Raw genomic sequence first — 16,878 nt, forward strand, 5'->3', positions numbered from 1 at the left:
TGCAGTTTTGTTTTGCTAGCAGCTCCTCAAATTGACACCAGATACTGTAGTTTAGATTGTACAAACGCATAGTACATATCAATCAATGGTTTGGTCGGCAGGAATTTAGACACTTTCCACAAGATTCCACAAATTACACTTAAATCACGTTGAAGCGAATTGATATGCTCATTCCAAAGTAGCCGGGAGTCAAATATCAAACCAAGATACTTGAAATTATCTACTTGCTCTAACGTCGTACCGTTGACTACGAGCCCAGCATGGCGATCCACTTGAAGACGAGATGAATGGAAGAGCATATATTTGGTTTTTGCAAGATTGAGTGACAGTAAGTTTTCATTGAAGAACTGTTGCAGCGTAGCCATGTCCTCTGCCATATGGCGAATAATCTGGTCGGGGTTCGGGTCTTGGTATGAGAGAGACGTATCATCCGCAAAGAGTCGTGGATTTCCATGAAGACTTAGTTTGGCCAGATCGTTGATGTATAACAAAAAAAAAATAAGGGCCCCAAGTTACTACCTTGTGGCACTCCTACCGTAGTGTGACGAACGGAACTCATCGCACCGTTAACATAAACGAATTGCGTTCTGCCTGTCAGATAGCTCCTAATTAGATCGTTTGCTACTCCTCTCACTCCGAAAATTTCCATTTTGATTCTTTTATTTCATGATCGATTGTGTCGAAGGCTTTTTTCAAATCCAGGAACAACACACCTTCAATTTTCCTTGTATCCATCGCATCATATATCTCATTGACTAATTCACAAGCTGCTGTCCAGGTACTTGCGCCGCTTCTGAGTCCGTATTGGCGGCTATATAGTACGTCATGTTGTTTGAGAAACTGGATGAGTCTGGTCGCAAGTAACTGTTCAAAAATTTTGCTCAAAACTGACAAGACTGATATTGGGCGATAGTTGTTGACATCAGATCTGCTCCCCGATTTATGAACCGGAATAACTCGTGCAATTTTCAAACAGCCAGGAAATCGACCAGATGAAATTCCCTCGTTGAAGATGTCCCGCAGTAAGCAAGCAAAGAAAGAATTGTGTTTTTTGACAAATTCTGAGGAGATTCCATCAAAACCACAGCTTTTCTAATTTTTTAGGTCATTAATCCTCAAGATTACTTCTTGCTCTGACGTAGGTTGTAGAAAAACTGAATTTGACAACGGCTGCATCGTACCGAAACTGTCGATTCTACGACTACTATTTATGGAAGAGGCGAGCTGGGGTCCAATAGAACTGAAGTAATTGTTGAATGTGTCAGCAATCGTTGGTCCATGGCTAGTCTCCTGCCCGTCCAGAATCAGCTTAATAGTACTATCTCCAACTTGACTCCGTCCGATGACACTGTTAATGTTCTTCCACATATTCTTCTGGTTCGTATTTGAAAATAATTTGTTATAATAGTCCTCCTTTGTCTGATCCTTCACCTCCTGCAGCTTTTTGAAAATATGTTTTAGCATATCTTTTGTTCGTTCATCTGAGGGTCGTCGCTTATGATTTTTAAGTATGTTCTCTTTGATCTTGATTAACTTCCAAAGATCGTAAAGGGTGTGTCACATCAAATTGCATCACGGAAAAAACGCTGTAAAAATTCGCCCAGTAGACCGATCCTTTTGAAAATTTTCGACAGTAAAATAAAAACTATTAAACAACTTTTGGCATTTTCTTTTTATTCATACTTCGAGCCCAAGCCCGTATGCTCGCACCTTCCTCTTTACTCCGTCCATAAGGTTCTGTACAACGTCAGGTTGTAGTTTTTTTTTGAACAGAAATCCATTTTCTCTTGAAGTCCGCCTCCGATTTGACAACTTTTGGGTTCTTCCGGAGGGCCTGCTTCATAATCGCCCAATATTTCTCTATTGGGCGAAGCTCCGGCGCGTTGGGCGGGTTCATTTCCTTTGGCACGAAGGTGACCCCGTTGGCTTCGTACCACTCCAACACGTCCTTTGAATAGTGGCACGAAGCGAGATCCGGCCAGAAGATGGTCGGGCCCTCGTGCTGCTTCAATAGTGGTAGTAAGCGCTTCTGTAGGCACTCCTTAAGGTAAACCTGCCCGTTTACTGTGCCGGTCATCACGAAGGGGGCGCTCCGCTTTCCGCAAGAGCAGATCGCTTGCCACACCATGTACTTTTTGGCAAACTTGGATAGTTTCTGCTTGCGGATCTCCTCCGGAACGCTGAATTTGTCCTCTGCGGAGAAGAACAACAGGCCCGGCAGCTGACGAAAGTCCGCTTTGACGTAGGTTTCGTCGTCCATTACCAGGCAATGCGGCTTCGTCAGCATTTCGGTGTACAGCTTCCGGGCTCGCGTCTTCCCCACCATGTTTTGCCTTTCGTCGCGGTTAGGAGTCTTCTGAACCTTGTATGTACGCAGGCCCTCCCGCTGCTTGGTCCGCTGGACGAATGAACTTGACAAATTCAGCTTATTGGCGACATCCCGGACCGAACTTCTCGGATCACGTCTAAACTGCTTAACTACGCGCTTGTGATCTTTTTCACTGACGGAGCATCCATTTTTGCGGTTCTTCACCTTCCGGTCGATAGTTAGGTTCTCGAAGTATCGTTTTAGTACTCTGCTGACACGGCATGGATTGGACGATTCCCAGCATCTTACCGATGTCCCGATGTGACAGCTCCGGATTCTCGAAATGAGTGCACAGGATTAATTCACGACGCTCTTTTTCGTTCGACGACATTTTTCCAAATTTACGAAAAATTGACAGTGAAGCATGGCCAACGTGATCTATACACTCTTATCTGATTATAAGCGAAAGCTGAAGATATAATTCCTAAAAATTAAATTTCTACAGCGTTTTTTCCGTGATGCAATTTGATGTGACACACCCTTTAAGTCATCCAAGGGCAAACTCCTTTAACTTTGGCCTGTACGCATACCTTTCTGGAACAACTTTCTTTTAAACGCTCGTATGTTGTTAAAATATATTGAAGTTTATTCTCTGCGCTTCCGCTTCCGGAATGTCATTCAACGCAGCTCGAAACAAATCATTCAGTTCCATATTGCAAACGATTGTTTTCGCAGACCACCGACGCAGATAAAGATTCAGAGCAGATTGTATGATCTAACACATTCTGGCTTGCAGGTCTCGTTATCATCGTGTTAGTCACAGTAAAATTATAGCAATTCAGTATGTTTTTATATTCATTGACAACAATACTTGTTGAATTATTGACTGGAATGTTCACATCTCCAATAATAGCACAATGCGATCCTCGATTGAAAGCACACATCGAATCAATCTTCTTGAAAAACGTCGAGAGATCATACGATGGGGGTCTGTACACGGCATGCAGATGAAAAGGGTATTCTCCGATATTCAATTTAACATACATATGATGAAATCCATTATGTTCCTCGTTGGCGAGCACATCAAAGTGAATTGCACTTCTGACGTACATGGCCAGGCCACCACCATGGGAGTGAAGTCTACATGAGAAAATACTTCTATATCCGTCGATTCCATAAAGCCCACTGCGATCTTCTTTCACCCATGTTTCTCCGATAACTATTACATCGATGTTTACACGACATAACGACAAACCTTCCTTAATTCTATCGAATTTGTCTAAGCAATTCATTCCTCTTACGTTGAACTGTAGTGTTTTAATTTGAAAACGTTTATTGTGCTGATTTGTATTCTTATTCAAAAGGTCATAAGATTCATAATAATAGTTAGCCATTCTTTATTTGTAACAGAAATCAATAAGTGTTACTATTCACGTGGACAAATGGGAACGCTTCGGCGAAGGAACATGAGAAGACGAGCTCATTACTGATGAGCTTAAAGTTCGCTTGAAGGTTGCTCGAGCCAAGGACTGTAATTGCTGTCTGCTACCAATTTGTTCAACTGCTGCTCCATCGTGACGCTTCGGCAATATCTTTCCATTTCTGCCAGGCCAAACGTATTTGATATCCAAAGTGGTCTGGAAACCCTTTGCTTCCTGCAACAAACCCCTACCATAATCCGTCAGCTCATCCCGAATAGTCACCGTCCGTTTCGAACCCACCAAAGATTCTGCAATCGATGATGCCAATAGTATACCGTGAGCTCGCTTCCGCTTAAATAATTCTTCTTTGTCTTGCTTGTTACGGAAAGTGACAAGAATGGGAGCCACCTGGTTTTTCGAAGCTTTCCCGAGCAGTCGTCTCACCTCACCGAAAGCAATTGGCTCAGAGAAATTACATTTCACAAGCTGACACATATTTGATATGAGGTCACCGGTGTTTTCATTGTCCACCAACGGAAGGCCCAAAACAATAGCATTATTCTCCTTCGACGCTCGATGTACCTTGTCCAGTTCCACCTCTAAACGGTCTACTGTTCCGACTAGTTGTTGGTACTTTTCCTTGGATTCGCAGATTTCGTTCTTATTATGCACGTTATCTGCTTTCAGGTTTCCCACATCCTCCTTAAGCATTTTAAATTCAGCTTGAATTGAGTCGAACTGTTCGGAAAACAACACCTGGGACTGCTCTATGTGTTTGCTGTTATTTGCGATCTCGGTTATTTGCTTGCTTGTCTGCTCGAACATCCTCTGGAATTTTGCTGATTCTTGCCGGACTTCTTTTATTGACTGACCTAACACTCGGAGTTCTTTGACGATATCGTCGTCGTAGATCGGCTGTTGGTTGGTATTCGCTTGCATCTTAGTACAGTCAACCGAGCAGTAGAAAGGTTTGCTTTTGGTTTTCGAGACTGCATTTCCGTAAAGCTTTTTGCATCGAAAATGGGCTAGCTTCCCGCAGTATGCACATTCTATTAGGCGTGACGGAACATCTTCGGTCTTTTCACATACGTAGCACACGCAATTTTCTGTATTATCAGACGACATGACGACTTTGCTTGTTCAGTGTTTTTTCTCACAACAGGATGCTGGTTGTTGACAAAACAAACAGATAAACACAAGTGCTGACAGGACCACAACAATGTCATCAATTGTTATCGTAGGTACGTAGATTTGTTTGTCGGAGATGGAAAGTTGGTGTGTGAAACTTGTCGGAGTGGACCGGACACAAAATGGTTTAAGCTAAGCGATAAAATACTTTTTAACAGCCAACTATGATCAATACTTCTTGATCCAACTATGAGGACCCCAGCTTCTCTTCCTTTTATCACTGTTTACGCAGGTTTCAAAACCGGTCAATTGAATTTACACGGTAAATTTCCTAACTTAGTGGACGTTTAATGAAACGTAGTTTATGTTTTAATCCAGAGTCGGATTTATTTACGTTGTTAAATTACAGATGGCGCTACGTCTGCTTCATCGAACCTTCATCCATACATTCACAAGTAACCTTAATTCGTCTGAAGCCAGGCGCATCGCGTCTTTTTGAATGAGCACAATGCGTTATCAAAATCATTCAAATCACTTCTGAGAAAACTCCAGCGGAAGAGCACGTGTATAGGTTTAATGCGCGAGCGTTTCTGGTGGCTGCACAGTGATGCGAGAAATTGTGATTCGAAGAAAAAACAATAATCTGGACTTCATCTTTGGCACAAACCGTTGGTACGACTCTTTCCTTGTTCTTCTTCAATGCCAACAACGTTCCTGACGTTTCCTGTATCTTGTTTATATGTGTGAGCTGCTGGTGTAATAATGTGTCAATAATGTGTCAAACACTGTTGTCGAATTTTTATGCTCGTTTGTTCCAAAAAGGCCAACGCGCACCTCTGCCCCGCCCTACTCTATAGGATGATAATAAGACTCACAATGACTCCGATTCAAATAAAATTTCAGTTGCATTAGAGAGGGGAACAAAGGTACTGTCGTAAACCAGGAAACATGCAGCAACAGAATTCTTTTGGATGACGTGTATGGCAGTTACAATTCTTAACACTTCAATTGATTGGAATTTCAGCTATCACACCTGTTCGGAATGAAACAACAAATCATACCCTCTCTTAATAGCAATATATTCAATAAGAACCGTACTGGGAATGTCTTTAGGTATAAGTACATAAATATTTAATCTTCTCTAATTTAATTTAAATAAGTAATCGATTACGTATCAACAGATCTTTTATCGTTTTAGAAGATATTTTTTTTTTCGATTTCTTCTCTATAAATACTTCCGTTCTGTTCAATTGTCTCTCTACCTACTACCTAACGAAATTTTCAGTATCGGTAGATTGGATCTCCAGCGATGTCTTTCAACAATAACACCCCTGCATCACTCGGAAGCATAACCTGGAACCGCGAGTCCTATATTCCATTGCTGATTTTTCACCGGTGAAAACTTAAAGTTTTCGGACTTTGTTATTACTTCTGGCAACCCATAGGTCAACTCCTCGGTGATGCAGTTTCTGCACCAATAACCAATTTGTCTTCTCCTTTTTCCGACCGTGTGCACACCGTGATCGGGCAAAACTTCTTGGAAATAAATTTTGCAAGCTCCGCAGGATACCGAATAACGCGCCCGGCGCAACGTTTCGCAGTGTTTCTGCTCGGGCAAGCATGAAACGCATAAGTGGGAGTTCCCCACACCGATTAGGTGTCTCTGGGATGCGCCGGCCGCAACCGTTTCGTTTCTGGAGTCAAAACGAACGAGTGGAATAAAAAAAACCACACATAAATCTTCTCTCGTCTTTCTCCGAGGCAACCGAGGAGCTCGCTCTGGCAGTGATTAGGTGAGGTACATGTGAGATCTTTTCACTCCGTTTATCACTGGAGGTCTCCCGCGTGCCCCACCACGGCATGAAAAGTTAGTGAATTTTTTGAAGATGTTCCCACCACCGCAAGCGGAGAAAAACTTCCGGACAGACAGACACACGCCGACACAAGTTTTGCATTTTCCGTGCCGCATGAGGAATGGCACAAATGGCGGAAAAACGGTCGAAAACATTGCCAAACTTTGGGCGGAAAATTTATGTGCCATACCTGTTCCAATTGTCCCCCCGGGAGAGACGATGATCTACTGAGCCGGACGACAAACCAAAGGGAAATGTCCTAGAAAACCACACATGCCACAGTAAGATTCCGCTCCGGCAACAACGACAACAACAACTGCGCGGGACTGAGACCAAGACGCTACTTACGGGGCCCAGAGGAAGTCGGATGAAATGGTCGCCCCGTGGGATGCCCAGAAGCGTACAGAACACAATAGAGCGAAAGAGTCTGATAACAAACGACTTCCAGGACAAACACGACAAAGACGACAATGCGGTCGAGAACAACAACAGCCCTGGAGGTCCCCGGAGAGGAGGATAGGCGGAATGCTGTGGCTTTCCAGGGGAACGTCTTCTTCACACATGAATCTATGAAAATATTATGTAAATTATGCTGCTCTGTCCCGGCTATACCGATGCGGTGTGACAAAGGAAGGAACACAATCGCTCCCAGTATGAGACATATGGTTTTCCATTGGACGGCATGTGGAATAGGGTGACCAGTTTTGCCGGTCCTCTCGATTGGAGAGGATGTGTTTTTTCCCAGAACAATTATTACAACTCAGCTCAATGCGTCAACTACCGGCGAATATAAACAGTCATAAAGACTAACTAACTAACAACAGTCAACTCTATTAACCATCTATTCAGACACTGGAACTGGAACTACACTGCTGTCTTGATCGAACACGGAGTTGAACAAACAATTTCCATGTCTTTCACAGCAGATTTCACATGCTGACGTCTTGGCAAAATATGGGCTTTGGAGTTCTACCTCCTCCCGCATACCGCCCACAGCAAAAAACACAACCCGGTAGAAAAGTTCCAGGTGAAGTTCATCGATGGTTGTTTCTTTGGTTCCCTCGGTCTGTGTCTCGGACAGAGCAGAACGACAAACAAAGAAGAAGACACTCGACGCGAATGGTACCATTTTTCGCAGAACGGCATTTTCCCAGGTTCGATTTGTTGGACCTTCCGGGGTGAGGTTCAGACGGGGGCGGAGGCGGATGAGTAACTGAGAACTTCTTGAGAACATCGAACGACACAAAGAACTTGTTTTCTTTCCGAGAAAAATCAATTTCGAATCATAAATTGCATCTTTACGCCTGGCTGCCAATTCGATTGGAACGGTGCCAGGGGCGAACAAGCGGATGTTATTCTTCCTCCTTGGCGCGCACACTCACACACACACACACACGCACATACATACACACAAACACAGGCTCGCACTTTGTTGCTGAAGAAAATAAATGTGTGTGTGCGCACCAGGATGTAATGCTGCATTTTCTTTTTCTCTGCTCCCTTTGTTTGTTTGCAATTGCTCTTTTGGGCCGAGAATACATTCTCGTCTTCGACAACTCCAATGGAATGGAAAAATAATTGTATTCTCACGTAAAACTACTTCGAACGTAAAGTGACTTTTTTGTGTCGGGTGGGATCATGTGTGAATTTTCAGGAATCGACACGAGCGGGTGTGTATTACCGAATGCGACTGCTGACAGCTGGTGTGTCGCTATTTTCAGTCTGACAGCATTGAGGGTTTCTTCTGTCTATCTGAGGGGCGGGTAGGAGAGTTTCCCAGAAAACTAACTTTTTTCACATTCAATCAGTTTTCAGTTTGATGCCTCTTAGTGTTGCTATTTAAAATGATTTGCTGCAAGAGTTGAACTTCTAGCATTGATGCTTGAAGAATATATTATTGAAATACTGTGAAAAAAAATTATTTTAAAAAATGGGATGAAAACTGAAATCATGAAAAAAACACAGTTACTATGTCTACTTGAAATGCAGTACTAGTTTGAATAAAATTAATTGTTGTTAGTTAAAATCAATCCGTTCGAATCAAATCCAACCGAGCAGTGCTTGACTTGACATAAATTTTCATTAGTTCTTAATTTAGTTTACATTGTAATATAGTGCAACATGTGAAAGTGGAATGAATATTGTCGGTTGATGTTATATGAACACATACAACAATTAGTTTTGATTTTGACTGAAGAATATTTCTATGAATCTATAGTATTTCCGCTAAAACTGTATCTTTCTAATGTATACATTTTTTATCCCATTTGTTACATAGATACAAATGGTACATTACACAGTAGATATTTAGGCGTAAGAGTATTCCTTCTGTTCCATTGTTCAGTAAGACCGGACAGCGGAGACAGTTGATATGATAATTGATGTGTTATTAATAGCACAACAGCCCGATGTTTCTTGCAGAGCAGAGCAGTTGTATGGATGAATCGATCTTTGTTCCACCGTGGATCGATCTCCATCGCCGATGGTTGTTGCGTGGACGTAGTTATTCTATAACAACACGAAGTTGGTCAACAGAGGGCACTGAGTATTGAACTGACAATCGATCACTTAGTAAGCGATGTCGCAACCAACATGGCTACGAAGATCATCCAACGTAGAATCATTATCAGGCACAATTTTTTTACAAGATTTTATCACTACTTGCAGAAAATGTTTTTTATTCTATTACATAGAATACATATTTTACACAGAAAAGTGAATTTACAATATTGACGGAGGACTATGTCTAACCGGAGTATATAGGGTTGAAATGAAAACCTAAACACAGAACATGCAGGAAAAAAAGAAAGATTTCGAATGCTTATAACTCGAACATTTTTCAATAGATCGGAAAGATGTTTGTATCAATTGATAGGAAATATTTCTACGTTTCTATCACAATCAATAAAATGTTATTTTTCATCAGATAAACAATTGAATAACTGTAAAATGTCAAACGTTATCTAAACGTCCTAACTGACAAATTTTAATTGGCTCGATGAACGGTTTCCCCAACACAGACTTCAAAATCAAATCAAAATCTGAAGCATCGATAATATTCGTTGTAGAAAAAATATATTTAATTAAAATAAAAAAAATATTTACTACAAAAGCTATATTTACATTTGCAAGTCATCATGTTTGATAGGCTTATACAAAGCCACTATGTTTAATCAAATCGTTTGGTCTCAAATTAGTGTTCATCATTGCTGAGCTTATTTCGAAGCTTATTTCCGTTTTGATTATATTCAGAAAAAAAATACCGAGGAGTGAGGCGTAGTGAGAACGATACAAACAAGGCATTGAAGCACCCAAAATGCGTGCGAACCGTCAATTCTTTTTAGGAACCAAGTTTATGTCCATCAATCCTGCACATGCTCGTTTTCTGAAATTGTGATTTCCTTACGGAGTAATTTCACCTTTAGGGTACGGAATTTATTCGCCAGATCTTGTATATTCCCATCATAGAACCCTGGAAACTAATTTCGCCCTTATGAAAGAGTTCAATTATTCCATTATAAATCCTTTATTACCAACAGCACCAAGCGATACTGCGGCGCAAATGTCGTCATGTACCTTAATGTTGCTTTATTAAAATGTAAGAAATTTCACACGCGGAACAAATCTGTACCAATCTGTACTTTTTGACGAAAATCTGTACTCTATACCGTACAGAATCTGTACAAAAAATAACGAAAATATCTGTACCTATCCAGATAAATCTGTACATGTGGCAACACTGGTAGGGGTATTTCTGTTCTCACCGAGCTGTGTTTCCCAAACATGGACTTCATAATCAATGTTCCAGGGGGAATCCGCTTTGTAAATACAGTAAAGGGCTCAAAAAAAAAATTTGCGTGATATAATGGAAACGTGATACATCCGAAACAAAAATATGGTGACAAAACTCGAATAGTAAAAAAACAAAACAAATAATACAAATAATCTTTCAATGTTTCTAGTGCCTTAATCAATGTTTCTGAATTTCACATGAGCGTCGATTCTAATTTTTCTCGGTGGATTAGTTTGATATTTCGAATTATTCCCTGGTCCATGCAATAGGCATTTGTAGGAAAAGCTCATATTAATCTATTATCAGAGAAAATTTAATCCCCCCAATGGTACACAGTGCAACTATCCATCATATTAATAAAACGGCTTTAGGCTGTAATTTCGGGTGTTCGGGTTCGATTCCCGTTCTGGTCGTGGGAATTTATCGTCAAAGAAATTTCCTCCGACGTGTTATTTGGCATAGAAATCTCAACTAAGTACTAATAAAAAATGACGCAAGTAATAGTACGTTGAGACGGCGAAGTTCCTCTAGGAACGTTAGTGCCATTGAAAAAGAAGAAGAAGAAGTGAATCATTTTTTAGTTTCTTTAAAATGAAATCTTTGATGTCCAACTGCTCTGGTGCTCTGGTCACGTAAGTCAAACATGGAAGTGGTCATGTTCTATAACATTCAAGTTGGATATCTCCAGAAACTAGCCAAAGCTCACATTTATTTAAACATACCACCGATTCGTTTAACCTCCCGGAGGATTTTTTTTATCTCGCCTAGTTGTCGTTCCAAACGAATAAACACAAACTCGAATTCGCAAAAGCTGTCACAACAATGCATCACCGGCTACCTTCAAATGGAACTTCTACAATTGACGAAACAAAATACTGTGTTACAATACAAATGCTTATTTATACAACGGTAGTCTCTCGTCAATCTTGCGGTTATATCAAAGATATAACCATCCATTTTATTTTTTATTTTCCAAGTATGTTTATTCCACCCGAAAATCTGAAGAACTGTTACATATCAAAATTGTTGAAAGTGATGTTTAAGACACGATCGCACTGTTGATGTAGGACTACGTAACTATTTTATACGAGAACATAAACAAACTTGCCAAATGTAAAAACATTTTTTCCATATCATCAATGTACGCACTGCACTAAGTATGAATTGTGTGGAGGCAATCTAGCGTAGTGGTAACATCCATACCACTCACGCTCAAGGTCACGTGTTCAATTCTCACTCCCGACATTCTTCCAAAAATGGAAGTAGAAGTGACGAACCAGCCAAAATGTGTTGAAAGTCACTATAATAGAGAGAAAAAAAAAAAGTATGAATTGTGCATGTCTGCGCGTATTTCAACCGAAAAAAGTCAATCAGAAGATCAAAACCAACTCGCAGGCTTCAAAAAAGGAAATTTGACAATTTTGACGTAGAACTACGTCTTTCAGGAAGGGTGCCAAATCAGAAACAGGTCACGTTTTTAAGAAATAAAGTTAACGTTAATAACTATTTTCACTGTGAACGAATTCTCATGATTTGTATACCAGTCGAATAGGAAATTCTCGAAGATTTGTTTGATATGCTATACATTACATTTCGCTAATCTTTAAACGGTTTAAATTCATGAAAACTGGAAGAACTTCCTTTTTCCCATACATTTGTTCAGCCGATTTGTGTGCTTACCCTACCTGTATTTCGAATGCTTATAACTCGAATATTTCTTAACAGATCGGAAAGATGTTTGCATCAATTGATAGGAAATATTTCTACGCCTCTATCACAATTAACAAAATGTTATTTTTAATGAGATGAACAATTGAATAACTGTAAAATGACAAGCGTTATCTAAACGCCCTAATCCTGCCCTAGAAATCCGCTTTGCAAATATAAACGCAAGTCGAGGGGATTTTTGTTCCCATCAAGCTGTGTTTCACTAACACGTACTTCAAAATCAATGTGCCTGGAGGAATCCGCTTTGTCAAAACATGTGGATGTCCAATTAGTTTTTCAGTGTTTCTTAGCAAAATTATATTTTCAATATCCAGAACGGCAACAGAAAACCGAATTATGTGAAACAAATTAATTGGTCGATCGGAATGCCACCAATAAGTCATTCTCGATTTGTCAGTCATCTTGCGAGCGACCAGCGGCAGCGGCAGCGAGGCATTTCCAATGGTCTTTGTCAAACCGAGTGTTTTGTTTAGTTCTCCAAATTTGCCTTTTTAATGCTAAAAGTCTGAGAGTCTGAGAAAGCCTCAAAGCATTATCATAATAAATGCGAACACTAATAAATGTGAACACGCTCCCAAATTTACAGAAGCTCTCTTCCAGCATAAAATCAACAATTTGTACGTGGAATTCTCTACATATCGGTATGAAACCTCGCACCGTTGGTTTTCATACCGTTATGTGGAGATTGGATATAATTTTAATGTTTCTCTTATGCTTTACTTCTGCAAGCTCTGCGCCATGCTCACTTCACGCATATTCTGAGCTGAGGAAAATTAGGTCAATAATTGACAAACATCACTTATACATCTTTTATCTTTCGATGGTAATTGTAATATCAATTCTCTTAGCTGGCAAAAATGTATTAATGCTTGAATCCTTGCTCCCCAAATGTTATCCACTCGTTTTCGTAATTTTAAGAAACGCTCTCCACCGAACGGCATGAAAATCGACGCAGTGGCCCCACCGACCATGCATCACTATGTGGATACCGTCTTATTCGTCTTTTCTATCAAGCAAAACAACTATGGACGAATTTCATGCCAACTCGACTGGCCGTTGGCAGCACCATCTCAGATAGCAGTGAAACGTTGTGGGTGTAAAGACACGGGTCATTTAATCAACTTTGCATACATTAAATATTCTAATAATAATTAGACTACTTTTTGGAAAAACAACTTAAAAACTATGATACCTAAAAAAAATCATGTCAAAGGATGAAATGTAGGAAAGTGTTCAAATTTTCACAAAAAAATACTAAAAAATTTTTGGAAAAAAATTTCGCTGAAAAAAAAGGTAATTTTAAAAATTGAAATTCATTTTTCTCTAAAACGTATTTTTATAAAATTCCCAAAAATATATTTATGAATAGCGCTTACAATTTCCAACAAGTCTTCCATACATCGGACGATGGGCCCATTTACATGGAAATTTTTTTTCGAACAACAACTTTTTCATGTTTTTCTTTGAAAGAATGCTATTAATGTTCAATTCGCTACATTTGTATGTATCAATTATCGCATTTTAAATGCTCTGCTAACATTTTTCTATTTAGAAACATGTCAACGTGTCAAACATGAGAATTTACACACAAAAATGTTACGAGCAAAACATTATTTTTTTTCAGGAGTCTTCATACAAAAATGACATATATTCCAAAAACTATAAAAGATAAAAATTTTATGTCTTCGACAAAAGTTTATATTTTAACAAGGTCTAAAACTTTGTCGAATACACTGTATCGCTATCTTGACTTCAAACAAAATTAGGATAAGTTGTATTTTTTTCAAAGAAAACACGATAAAGTTGTTCGAAAACCTTTTTCCCTGTAAAAGTGCCCATCTTCCGATGTATGGGCGACTTGTTGGAAATTGTAAGGGCTATTCATATATATATTTTCGGGAATTTTAAAAAAATACGTTTTTGAGAAAAATTAATTTTAATTTTCAAAATAACTTTTTTGTCAGCAAAATTTTTTTCCAAAAAATTTTTGGTATTTTTTTGCGAAATTTTCAATTTTCTAATTTTCATTTCATCCTTTGACAAGTATTTTGTAGGTATCATAGTTTTTAAGTTATAATTTTTTGTAAAAATTGAGGAAAAAAAAATTGGCTTTTTCCAAAAAGTAGTCTAATTATTTTTCGAATATTAGAAGTATGCAAAGTTGCATAATTGACCCGTGTCTTTACACCCACAACGTTTCACTGCTATCTGAGATGGTGCTGCCAACTCCTAAGATGAGTTGGCATGAAATTCGTCTATGTCTGAAATCGGTATTGAGAAAGACTAGTTTGCTAGTATGCTAGTTTGAATTATAAAACTTATTTGGAAAACTAAACTAAATTCTCGGCGCTGTCGCCTGGTCGCAAGCTGGATGAATGGTGGATCGTGAATATTGTCGCAAATAGTTTTTTTTATACACGAAAAAATGGAAACGCTGCATTTTCTATTTCTTTTTTCATAAAACCATATTCTGTTTTCTGATTTTGCACTATTACTGAAAGATGTAGCCCAACGTTAAAAAATAGGTGATGATTTCATAGGTTTTCGTGAAAGTTACACCTTCAAAATAGTTCAAAATAAAGAAACGACAGATGGGCCAACCGAGGGAGCCTGCCGGGCGACATGTGGCCCGCGGGCCGCAGTTTGAGTATAGCTGGTCTAATCGGCCTTTGCATGGATAGAGGCGAATGAACTTCAAAGTTTTAACCTCTAGTGTTAACCTAGAATGGAAAGCAGATGATTTTTTACAGTTGTTGCAGGTTGTTGTTCGAGCGGTGCAAACTCTGCGCATAAACAAACGATTCGAATAAAATAATCTGGTAGCTCTATGTCAACGATGCGGTCGTGTCTTGGACACCACCCTATTCATATTGTTTTGGATTATTAGAGAATCAAAACCTCGCTGATAACTTTCTTCCCGGGAGATGCACTTTGCTCACGACAGTTAGAGGGAAAGAACTTCATCACTTCATCTCTGGCAAGCGGAAAATATGATCCGCTGCGTTGTGGTTGCAAAAGGAGAAGGAAAACCAAATGGCGGGCGGAAACAGACTGGGGAAAGTTTAATTGAATACTTGTAATTTCAACGGTGCCAGTAACTTTAATTGCTTCCACTTCCGGTTTTGTGCTGTCCTCGCTGGCGGTCACGAATTGATTCCATTGTCAACTGACAATGACGGCGGTGACTTGCGTTGGAGAAAGAATTATCCTTTTCTTCGTAGATTTGATTTTGTTATTACCAGCGGCAGGATAATTGCATTTCCCATTCAGGTTTCAGAAATCATTGATTACGTTTTGTTCACTGGGCGGAAGCCTATGCAGTGTTAAACAACTGGTGCTTGAATATTGTCCCTCGAATCGGCGAATGTTGAAGATCAAAACAAAATGTTTACTGGAGGAGAATCACATTGGTTATTGATGCAATTAATTTTCTGAATGTGTTTATCTTTGGCTCTACAAACATTCTTGCGTTTTCTACGATTTTCAGTCTTTTTCCACTGTTGAACTCAATGTGAACTTTAGGTTTCCTTGGGAGTTACAATTGAGTTATTTGAAGTTCTTTGAACCTCCAAGTTCATGTGATTCAACACCGATGAGAATTTTTACGGTCTAAGCCGATAAGCTGCAGATGATTGACGCCTTGGAAGATAATATTCTCTACGTTATGACTCTATTGCTGCAAAAAGTGATCGAAAATTTGACCTCCCGATAGGATTACTTGGATTCATGATTGTTGCAAGATCAACGTCACCGAAAAGCCAAGCTCAATTTTCACTTCCCTCACGTTCCAGCGTTGCTGCGTTGGTGCGAGAGAAACAAAACCTTATCCGTCCTTATCGTTTCCACGCTGATCAATTCCAATTAACGAACGCGTGGTGCCAAATTGGAAACGCGTGGCATGCAACATGTTGCACCCATTATGGAACCACTGATAGCGCTTGAAGTATTTAATTAAACATCTTTATCCTGATAAAAATGAAAATCTCTCGTCCGGCTAATGTGCGTGTGTTGCATACATCGGTGGCTGCACGCGCACATAAACCGGGATGCATTCATTATTCCTGCATTGGCAGAGCTTTTCGGCCAATTCGACCGACCGTTTCTAAACGGATATTTTGTGGGTGGCAATAACGATAAATCGCTTCATTATATATAACATTCAACAGTGCTCGAAAATGGTCACAATTCCATCGCTCCGTTTCCTATTTTTCAATTGAAAACGCTTTAATCAAGGTGTAGCCGCATTAAATGGGTTAAAAGATTGGTTAAAAAAAAAAGTAACAAAAACTCGCGAAACGCTGCACCGCACTGTGTATAATCATCAAGTTCTCTGTTTGCTGAGCTTTTGTTTATTTTATTAGTAGGTACCCGTTGCGTCGGAATAGTCTGCGGTCCAACGAACGTAACGTTACTGGCAACGAACAAAGTGAAGGGAAAAAAACCACGCCACCAGTGAAAATAATAATAAAATAAATTGCCACCAGAAACAAAAAACCCGCAAAAATACCGATTGCAGCAGTTGCCCGCCATCGAAGCTGATATTGCAAATAGTTTGGTTGGGACAATAGAAATGTGAAATTTTGTGGCTTTGTACATCAATATTGTTTCGTCGCTAGCAGCCATAATGGAATTCGAATTGAGTGCCCG

At 39.6% G+C, this 16,878-nt stretch overlaps 1 protein-coding gene across 15 annotated transcripts in view; it reads left to right on the forward strand.

Annotated features, from left to right (window-relative positions):
* The window catches only part of LOC129768776 (disintegrin and metalloproteinase domain-containing protein 11), a 912,619-nt gene that overhangs the window by 621,401 nt on the left and 274,340 nt on the right, over window positions 1-16,878 (forward strand). The gene's annotated exons all lie outside the window — the stretch shown is intronic.

Source organism: Toxorhynchites rutilus, chromosome 1 (genome assembly GCF_029784135.1).
Source record: "Toxorhynchites rutilus septentrionalis strain SRP chromosome 1, ASM2978413v1, whole genome shotgun sequence".
Taxonomy (NCBI): Eukaryota; Metazoa; Arthropoda; class Insecta; order Diptera; family Culicidae; genus Toxorhynchites; species Toxorhynchites rutilus.